This window comes from Tenrec ecaudatus, chromosome 2 (assembly GCF_050624435.1).
Source record: "Tenrec ecaudatus isolate mTenEca1 chromosome 2, mTenEca1.hap1, whole genome shotgun sequence".
In the NCBI taxonomy this organism is placed as follows: Eukaryota; Metazoa; Chordata; class Mammalia; order Afrosoricida; family Tenrecidae; genus Tenrec; species Tenrec ecaudatus.
Window position 1 is genome coordinate 296487325 of NC_134531.1, and position 11434 is coordinate 296498758.

An 11434-nucleotide genomic window follows, 5' to 3' on the forward strand; every position below is an offset into this window, starting at 1 on the left:
GAAGGGTTGTGTGATCATAGCCACAACAAACTTGCAAATGTTCTTCCTATTTGGTAATGACTCCCCATTTCTGCCACCCTCCACTTCTGCACCCCCAGGCAAATGAGGATCCAGCTGCTGTCTTCATACATCCTCCATCCCAGCTTCTCCAAACAGAAAAATATTAAAAGAAAACAAGGATAAAAAGCAAAATTTAAGAAATACCCAGAAACAAGAGAATTTTTTTTAAAAGACTTCAATCTAAGAGAAATAAGAACATCTTATAAATTTAGAACATGTTCCATAGGTCCTGAGGTAGCTCTAATGACAAAGCGTTGCATCCCAGTCTCCGTACAGCTGCTTACTCCCGGCTCCAAGTCTCCCTTAGGACTGTTGGCATCCCTAGTCTATGCACAGTGAGGACTCACCAAGGATTCAGTCCATCTGGGGCCTTGCAATAAGTTCTTGTACTGGTTTTATTAATTAAATTATGTCCCTCAAAAAGAGATGTTGCAAACTCTAACTTTATGCCTGTGGAATCCCATTTGGGAATGGGTTGTCTCTCTCATGTAAATAAGGTCGGTAGAGTATGTTTCGAATCACTCTCTTAAAAGATATCTAAAAAACTATAGGCAGCAACAACAACAAAAACTTGATAAGGCAGGACTGCTATGTCCCGGAGAGACATGTTGGAATCAGTTAATAGCACACAAAAAAAGCTAGGAAAAGATCAGATTGCAAGAAATAAAAAGCAAAAGATGGGGAAAGCGAGATGAATTAAGCTAGATGACAAGACATGTGGAGATGTCCAGAAAACATCCTTCCGGAGCCGCCATCAAGAGAAAACCTTCTAGACCTGGCTGAAGCCAGGTGTCCAGCCTTCCATACGGAGACACTTCTGTTTGATAAGGTAACTCACCTGTGACACTTTTTGTTAGAACAGCCGTAGACAACTAAGACAATAAGCAAATGCTAAGTGAGACTAGACAACACTCACGCTGCTGAGGGCTTTCACTCAAAGATGAGGCAGATACCGTTACTAAGATCAGACATGTAAGATCATTGTGGGTTTTTTGGCCTCAGAAATCACTCTTTCGAACTACTGAGATCACAGATAGCATAACTTCAAAGGGAATCTGTTTTAGTCTGTTGGATGCACACTTTGTAAAGTTATACTCATAAGACATCAACAAGAGGACACAGTACTTATCTAGTAACTGATCTGAATACTCAGCCAAAAATATGCGCTGGCAAATTTGATGCCATGGGCTTTCCCTGGTGCATGTACAGGTGAGAGAAGTGACTGGCTGCAGCTCTCATAGCTACAGATATGCCAGTTTGATGGAAAGTAATGGAAGATGTTTTCATTTGTCCTTTCTTTCAATGAGCAAATATTAAATCAGCATTATTATACAGGCATTTAACAAGATGCTTGAGAATTTTCGATAAATAAAATATCCTTACTTTCCAGGAATTTACAATTTATTAGAAATACCATAAAATATGTAATCAACACTATATATATACATTTTTAATGTTAAGAAATGGGAACTGACACTGATTAAATAATACATGGAGCTTATAAAAGCTTCAGTACCCTAATATAGCACAGTGTCTAGTTATTTAAGGAATAGCAAAGAGGTAAATGTGTCTGGAACAAAATGAGTAAAAGGAGAATATCAGGAACTAAGACCAGAGAGGCAAAATGGTGTCTTGTTGTTACAGATAATTGAAAGGATCTCACCCTCTGGGTGAAATCGGGAGCTATTTCAGGGCCATTGGTCAAGGAGTTACATGAGCTCTCCTAACTCACAGTTCTACCGGCATGTTGTTAGGACACATCATAGTATCTGAGCATCTAAAAAATCTCATGGAAATGCATTTTAAATGGATATAAAATTAGTCATTGCACCCACCTATACGTTTAATTGTTGACTCAACTATAAACATGCCTAGCACACTCTATGAACCCTAGTAAAGATTTCATGGCTGAAATCTTCAAGACAGTTTCAGTATATTTTCAAACACCTACTACATGTCTGGCCAAATGAAAATATTCAAATACTTTATTAGGGTCCCTTTGAGAAGATGGCATCAATTAATGTCCCTCAAAGAGAAACTGTTAAGATGTGACCAAAAAAATCATTATACTATTTTGTAAGAATCTACTATATGTAAACAGTTTTTTATTGCTACGTTTGTTCCTACTCTTAGGATAGCTAAAGAAAATCTTAAAATGGAACTATACCTTTTGGAAACATAGTCAAGAATGGTGCTCATTATTTCTTAGGAGACTCCTTTATAAAGCTAGTTTGTGTCATTTTTACTGAAAACTTATTGGGGAAAATGTATTCCAAAAGCACCCAGCCATCACCAATACCGGAATTTAACAAAATGAGCCTATTCTGTAGTATCTGTGTAAAAATGTTATTTTCTTTCAAACAAAATCTAGAATAACTATTTATTTTTAGCATAATCACATAATATAGGAAAAGGGGGAAACATGTCCTGCCAAGTATTATGCATATTGGCAAATCTTACTCAACAAATTTTATTCTTTAAATGGGTTGCACTGTGACAGCACTGTTGAATCTGATGCAACTTTCTGCACATTGTGTTTACTCCCATGAATGCCTTTATAGTTTAACTGTCGTTATGTAGTAGAACACTTATCTCAAAGATTATTCTTAATAGCGTATGAACTCGCTTCCTTGCCATTAGAACTGTGCTGTAAAGACTTATTGCTTGAGTTTAATTCCTGACTCAGACAGAGGTCAGTCACAGATCTTGGAGGAAACCTTAGAACTTGCCTTAACCTCACTCCTTCCGCTGTCAGAAAGGATAATTATAGAATCATTGTTCATAGAAAGACCAAAGAGGACATAATCCATGTTGGCCACCTAGAATAGTGTGCAATACACAATCAGTGCTGCATGAATTTTAAGTCTTAGTATTAGCATACATTTTACAACCACATTAACTTTCATACTTTAATTTTGCAAAGTATTCTAGTGATTGCCACACCAAATAAATATGCTTCCTTCCTACATGATAAAGGCTTATTTTCTAAGAGTTACATTAAAAATTCCCTGACCTAGATTCTTCATATGAATGGCATATATTTAATGTATGCATGTATTCGTATATGCATATGTATATATTTAATGATTCTTCTGATCATCTGAGATGCCTCTCACCCTAAACCAATTCCCTGAAATGTACCATGTACAGGTCTACCTTTGTTCCTTTTCTTCTACATCTACAAAATCCTGAGGTACATCTCCATTTTTCTTCTTTAACTTGGAATCTCATTCATCTACAAGATTTGGTCCCATATAAACTGCATCTATAAAGTGACAATTATCCTTCTTTCTTGACAATCTGTATTGTTACCATTGTCTTTCCATTCACTTGTCATTGATCATATGCAGTTACTATTTCACTTTTTCTTTGTGGCTCATTACTCCACAGGTTGCTTGGATGCTTCTGTGAATGAAGGACCATATGTCTCTCTGTAAACCCTAGCACTTGATACAATACTAGTCCCAGAACCAGACTGTAAGTGTGATCAGTATATTTTTTCTAATACAGTGACCCATATGCTTTATAGATAATTTTTTTCTTGGTGAAGTGATGAGTGAATTCTTTTGAAAGCAATGCAGATGTGTTACAGAACAAAAAGCAAGGGCACTAAACCATTCAGACATTGATAATGAAAGTCTTGGGAAGAATGTTTTATTAATGAGAGAGTAATCTTTTTTATTAAAACCATTTTAAGTATTGTTGCAACATTATTCGGAAGCTGGGGGATACTGATAATATGTTTATTTTTTTCTCTCAATGGTAGTAGTAGATTCAATGAGTTTACATGTCAGAAGCTTGCGTTCCAGGTGTGTGTGTCAGAGAGAGAGAGAGAGAGAGAGAGAGAGAGAGAGAGAGAGAGAGAGAGAGAGAGAGAGCGAGAGGGAGAGAAAGAGAGAGAAAGAGAGAGAGAGAGAAGAAGAAGAAGAAGAAGAAGAAGAAGAAGAAGAAGAAGAAGAAGAAGAAGAAGAAGAAGAAGAAGGGAGATATTTATAAACATCATTCATAATTCTAAGTCGCAATATTTATAAATCAAACAGCACAGTAAATTTAATACTTAGCAATTGAAAGGATGCTATAAATTAAAAGTTAGATTTTTCAAGTTGCACATTAAGTACACTTTTTGGGAGCCATATCTTTGAAAAGAATTGTTGAAAAATTCTAGAAGATAACACTTCTGATCTTTCACATCTGGAAGAGTTGAATGTAGCCGCACTTTATAGTTCCTATTTCTAAATGTTTCTGCTTTAGAAGGTTTCTACATTTGTGAAATTACCTGCTAAAAAATTGAAGTGCTAATAAATCAGTACACTCTGAATATATAAAACGTGATAATTAGACAAGATATCATGTTATGTCGTCAAGTTAATGAGATCCATGAAGTTCAAGACCCTTTTATAAGTGATGATTTCAGCCATTTAGCTCATCCACAACTAACTGAGGATCTTGGAAATCTAATCATGTCAACTGAGACTTTTTACATTGCTAACTGAAGAAAAAATGGTTCTCTTTAGAAATGTTAGGATTCTGTTCTAAAAAGGAGTCAGAAGGAGCCATAACAGAACCACAAGGTGGGGGGCCTAAGTATTTCCACAGAAACTTTTGCACACTTGTCCTTGTTTGATCAGAGAAATGGGCAGGCCCTTTGCTGTGGTTCAGGAGATGCTGGCCAGCCATCACTCCTGGGGATGTTTTCTGACACAATGTTACCGTAAAGTCTCCAAACACTCTCATGATACACAGGTGTTACATTCTTTGTCTTCTAGAATATCAACAAGGACAAAATGTTGAGCATCTCCTGATTCAAGTCTCCCAGGAAAGTTCTACTTTTGACTGCAGCTGATCTGGGCACAATAGCTTTGACACCTATTAAACAGAAAGTTTGCTCAACTTTACAATTTCAGTCAGAAATTTTTTAACTGAACCAATTGGGAAGTCTATGATTTTGGCAATTGGTGCTTGTGTTAGCAGTTGGTCATTTTTATTTAGGACATGAAGAATATAAATTCTTTCTTTGAATATGTATGTGAATTATCTGCTGCTAAACACTCAATCTTAAAAATATCTCTTTCCTTCTTAAAATAAGTTATTTTTTATTAGCTGCTGATTTTTTTGGTGAATTGTCCCCATTAACTTTTTATAAGCATCCATGATTTCGCCATTCTTACACTCAAGCACCATCATAAATTCGATGTTTGTTATTATTTTGATTTTACCAGAATTCATGTTGCTCTGGAAAGAACTTTTTTTAAATGATGTCTTATTCTTCTAAGTGCTACAAAAAAATACATCCTGTTCACATGTGTTATAAAAAATTAGTATGAGTTTATTTTGGTGCAAAAATATTTTGAACTTCATGCATAGCTTAATTCACTACATCCATTTTCTATGAAAATTTGAATACTCTAAAATATTAATTAATAGATAGTTTATGAGATAAATTAGATGTACTAATGTGTCTGTAAATATAGCTATAAGTATTCATATATCAATTTATACTACATCTCTGAAATAATCAATACAACATTGTAAATAACAAATGCTACCCCTGCGGAAAATAGTCACTTGAAAATAAGGTAGATGTTAATCTTTATTTCATATTCTTTATATAATTTGAACATTGACTGTGTAAATTAATTATTTTCATAATTAAATAACAATGACATATTTTAATTTCCACTTTTTCAAAAGCTTAAGTGTAAGGGAGGCCTAATAGGTTGGAGTGGGCATGCTTACCTCAAGAATCAAACAGCAGGAATTAGGCTCCAGAATGTTTGTCATCATTTGTAAGAAGAAAAGCTAAATGAATTAAGGATGGATATTGGTTGTGTTTATCATTCAGAGGAAATATCACAGTTAGCACATTTTGACATTTTCACAGAGGACAATAAGACTATTCATTTAATGGATTTAAAATGACATTTGAATGGATATCTTCCTGCTTAGCTTTGTAGCCCAGTTGTCTTATCAGTTTTTATTGACACTTAATAATAATTAATTGAGGCTTTATATGAGATAGTGGAATTTTTAAAAAGGATATTTTATACAGGTGGACATTTTCTTTTTTAAAAAATGTTTCAGGTGGAAATTTTCAATTCATCACTCAGAATATCTTATTAGAATGTCAAGTCTACAAGTTATCTTCTTCAAATTTCTGAGTAAAAGAGAGACAACAGTGTTAGAAAGGCAATTTATTAAAAAAGAAGACCAAGTTTCTTTGAGTATAATTTAAAGGATAGTTTAACCAAATGTGTTTTCTTTCATATTGTTTGGTTAGCAGTTAGGGAAAACATCCCTATTAATCAGTGTATTCAAATGACCGCAATCAATGTATATAAGCATTTCATTAATGCTGAGTGGATTTATTTGTAATTTTAAATAATGCTCATAAAATGTAGAATATAAGGCTCATCATTTTTTCACAACTAAAGAGAAAGATATCTTAATAACGTCTTGAATGTACATATAGGAAACAACCAATTTTAAAATATTTGTTCTTGAGCACATTAGATTTATGATCACTAATATTCTGAAACATAAATGGAGATACATTTGATTTACTTTTAGCCAATTCTTTGATGTGATTTTATGAATTGCTTTTATTGTCAATCTTCTTTTTTTTCTGTATCCAAAGAAAAATAGTAGCTTTTCTTTTCTTAACCATTTTACTGGGGGGCTTGTACAACTCTTATCACAATCTATACACACATCCATTGTGTAAAGCACATTCGTACATTCATTGCCATCATCATCCTCCAAACATTTGCTTTCTACTTGAGCCCTTGGTATCAGCTCCTCATTTTGTCCCCTCCCTTTTCCCTCCCTCATGAACCCTTGATAATTTATAAATTATTATTATTTTGTCGTATCTCACACTGGCCGATGTCTACCTTCTCCCACTTTTCTGTTGTTCATTCCCCAGGGAGGAGGTTATATGTAAATCCTGTAATCGGTTCCCCCTTTCCACCCCACCCTCCATCCACCCTCCAGGTATTGCCATTCTCAGCACTGGTCCTGAAGGGATCATCTGTCCTGGATTCCCTGTGCTTCCAGTTCCTATCTATACCAATGTACATCCCCTGGTCTAGCAGATTTGTAAGGTAGAATTGGGATCATGATAGTGGGGGTTGGGGAGTGGGGGAGGATGCATTTAGGAACTACAGGAAAGTTACATATCTCTGAAAGATGTAATACGTGACTTAGACATTTAGGTTGAGATAAGAAACTGATGAGTAAAATTTTCTGTTGTTTCTATAAGCTCTAATAATATAGCTAAAGACCACATTTTAAGATAACTGCTTTATTATGGTTTGACCGACTCTTTAGTCTATGTGTGTTAAGACAGCAAATCCACACACCTAATTGTGAACTATGATGTAGGTGACCGTGATGCTATTAGAGACAGCTCTGACATATATCTTGTGGTCTTGACCTACATGCCTCACCACACAAATCACACACACCAACAGACATAAACACACATTCTTACAGAAAATGAGTCCCCTGAGACTTCCCAAGATCATATGATCAGAAAGAACCTTAGCTACTTGCATTATATCATGTAGGACACAGTGGAGCTAGAATCTGAGCCAAAATAATGGTCTTTTCAAGGGATCAGTTGGTTTCTTCTCACAAACCCTCAGTTGGGCGCCACCGAGCTGGGCCCAGTCCAGTGTGACCCTATGCACTGGAGAAGGCAGCACTGGGTAGTCTTTCACCCTTCTCACGACTGCTCCTGTGCTTGAGCCCATGGCTGCAGCCACTGTGTCAATCCATCTCCTCGAGGGCCTTCCTCTTCTTCACTGCCCCTCCACTTTACCCAGCATGCCGTCTTTCTCCAGGGACTAGTCTCTCTCAATAACATGTCCAAGTATGTAAGACAAAGTCCAGCCATCTTTGCAATCCGTAGTACCTTAAATGCTCTTTACTAGTATCTTAATTCAAACTCATCAATTATTCATCTGGCCAGGTAGCTTGTTTATTGGCATTGGTAAATGAGAGCTACCAGTGGTTCATCAGCCTGTGAATCTTTTCAATTGGTATTTCATTAATCCTTAAATCTTGTTTTCTGCTAATGCCTTCAATGCAATGTGGACTTCTTCCTTCAAATTGTTGTTTTTTTATCATACCTCTTTAAAAACAAACAAACACAGTTGATACTGTGAATTATTCTACAACTTTAAAATATATGAAACATCCATTAGCTTGTCTCCCCCACCATCTCCCACTGTTTTGTCCATATATCTTACGATGCCCTTTTTCTTCCCTAACTCTCCCAAACCTGTTAATACATTTCTACTTCTTTTGGTAGGATAATCCTTGGACAGAGCATGCACAGAGTCCATGCAGTGTCTTGGACTACATTTCTCAGAACCCCATGCTTTTCCTGGCAGAAATTCTCCACTGCCAGAGGAATTTTCCTGATAAGATCTTGGTCTCAGATGTTTAATAATTTGTGTCTACAGGGTGAAGTACGAGAAAACTGAGATGGACTATGCTGTCCGGGAGGATTTTTCTTCATCCTAGGAGTCTCTTCATAAATTTTGCCTTTTGGAACCTTTCTTAGATTCTCAAAGTGAATCTTCATTTGGGGAGGTAAGGACCTACGATCTGGTCTGGGGAGTCAACCAGGGGAATGGGGAGCTGGGCAGCCAGTGTTGTTCTTCACCATGGAATTGAAGTGCAGTCTTACTCAGGCAAGATTAGGTGCCATCTGAATCCTCTACGATTTTGTATCTTCTTAGCCTCTCTGATGAGATTCCAGCCAGAACACAAAGGTGAGAGGACTTCACTTAAGGGGTTTTACTTCTCTCTTTTGGCACGGGGGCTGTTCACCTGTCTATTATACAGGACTTGAAATATTCCCCTAGCTGACCTCTGTAAAGTGTAGTTAGGGTGGTCGTATTTTCTTATGTTGTGTGCATGTCCCTTAATGTTTCTCTGTCTTCGCCTTACAGAGTTGATTGTTGTTACCTTGAGCTGTTCTGTTATTTAAAAGGTATTTTTTTCCTGTTCCTTTGTCCTATATTGATAATGTTGAATGTCTGAAGCAAAAAAAAAAAAAAAGAAGAATGAACCTTGGGTTTGAGTGCTTACAATGGATTTAATTAACTTGGGTGTAGTGTATCACAGACACTGAGTTTAGTCAGCTAAATTTCTAAGAAAACACAGGCTTCCCCTTACTCCGGATAGTGTCTACCAGGAAGCAATACATGAGTCATTTTTACAAGATGGCAATGATTAGGATGCCACTGTCTGTTCTCCATATTAAAAATCGGTTTAAAAAAGTTTTCCACTTTCTTTCTTCCTCTGCCAACCAACGGCTGTCTATGCTTTTAAATAGGATCATATTTCTAAAGAGTGCACTATTTATTTCAATTGGCATAACAAAGCCTTCTAAAACAATATGTTGGTAAAAATAAATTTTCACTTTTGGATGATAATCAGGTGAAGTGTATATAGATTTTACTGAAGGCCTCAACTCTGATTTTAGAACATATGAATGCTAATGAAGCAAACTTTTTTTAATATTATAAGGAAGAAATGAAGTTTTATATATAAAAACTTTCAGATAAAAGTCCTGTAATTTGTTAATCATAAATTGTATTAACAAATGTTTGCTGAAATTGGAACTTCATATGCCTTAGGACATTGGGCCTCCAGTCAAGTACTCCCTCAATGCAAGAATATTTTCTTCTATTAAATTGGAATTCTATGAAGCTCACCCCCACCAACACAACTGCTGAAGACAAAGTGAGTGTATAAGCAAATGTGATGAAGAAAGCTGATGGTGCCCGGCTATCAAAAGATATAGCGTCTGGGGTCTTAAAGGATTGAAGATAAACAATCAGCCATCTAGCTCAGAAGCAACAAAGTCCACATGGAAGAACATACCAGCCTGTGTGACCATGAGGTTCCGAAGGGATCAGTTATCAGTCATCAACGAACAAAAAATTATATCATTGGCTGCACAACTCCATGATAGGATCGCTGAGAACAAACGGGTGCATAAGCAAATGGGGTGAAAGAAGCTGATGGTGCCCGGCTATCAAAAGGTATAGCATCTGGGATATTAAAGGCTTGAAGATAAACAAGTGGCCATCTAGCTCAGAAGCAACAAAGCCCACATGGAAGAAGCACACCAGCCTGTGCAATCACAAGGTGTCGAAGGGATAAGGTATAAGGCATCGTCAGAACAAAACAATCGTACCATAGTGAATGAAGGGGAAGTGCAGAGTGGAGACCCAAAGCCCATTTGTTGGCCACTGGAGAGCCACTTGAAGAAGGGTCTAGGGGAGGAGATGAGTCAGTCAGGGAGCGATGTACCACCGATGAAGAATACAGGTTTCCTCTAGTTCCTAAATGCTTCCTCCCCCCACCCCTACCCCATCATGATCCAAATTCTACCTTGCAAGTCTGGTTAGGCCAGAGGATGTACACTGGTGCAGATAGGAGCTGGAGGCACAGGAAATCCAGGGCAGATGATAGCTTCAGGACCAGGGGTGTGAGTGGCGACACTGGGAGGGCAGAGGGAGACTGGGTTGGAAAGAGGGAACTGATTACAAGGATCTAGATGTGACCTCCTCCCTGGGGGATGGACAACAGAAAAGTGGGTGAAGGGAGATGTCTGACAGGGCAAGATATGACAAAATAATAATTTATAAATTATCAATGGCTCATGAGGGAAGGGGGAGCGAGGAGGGAGGGGAAAATAGAGGACCTGATGCCAAGGGCTTAAGTGGAGAGCAAATGCTTTGAAAATGATGAGGCAATGAATGTACAGATGTGCTTTACATAATTGATGTATGTATAAATTGTGATGAGTTGTATGAACCCCTAATAAAGCATTTCAAAAATTAAAAAGCTTATCTATATTCAGTTCTGTTAAATAGCATTTTCATTTTCCTGTGCTTAAAGGATTACTATAAGAGTGGTTTCAAATGATGTCTTTTTTAAAACTTGTGACATTAGACACATTTTGGAGGATTTGACATGGTTATGTGCTAGACTGATAACCAGAAGAGTGAAGCCCCAAGTCCCATCCCAGGAAAAAGTTAGGGCTTTCCATTCCTGTAAAGAGTTACAACCTCAGAAACTCATGGGGGCAGGTCTCCCCTGTTCTACAGGCTATGAGTCAGACTTCACTTGATGGGAGCGAGTTTTCTTATTTCTAAAATCAAGGTTGCTTGTGAATCAAAAGGCTTAGCTGGATCAGAGGCTGGTTAGCATAGGCAGACTCCTATGAATATTGTCCTACTCTAGCCAAAGTTGAAGAGAGAGTCCTGGATGCACGACAGTTAGACAGGAGGCTAATTGTAAAGCGAGGAGCAGCTTTGTGAGATTTGCCACTCCAGTTGAGAGCTACAGCCTTAGA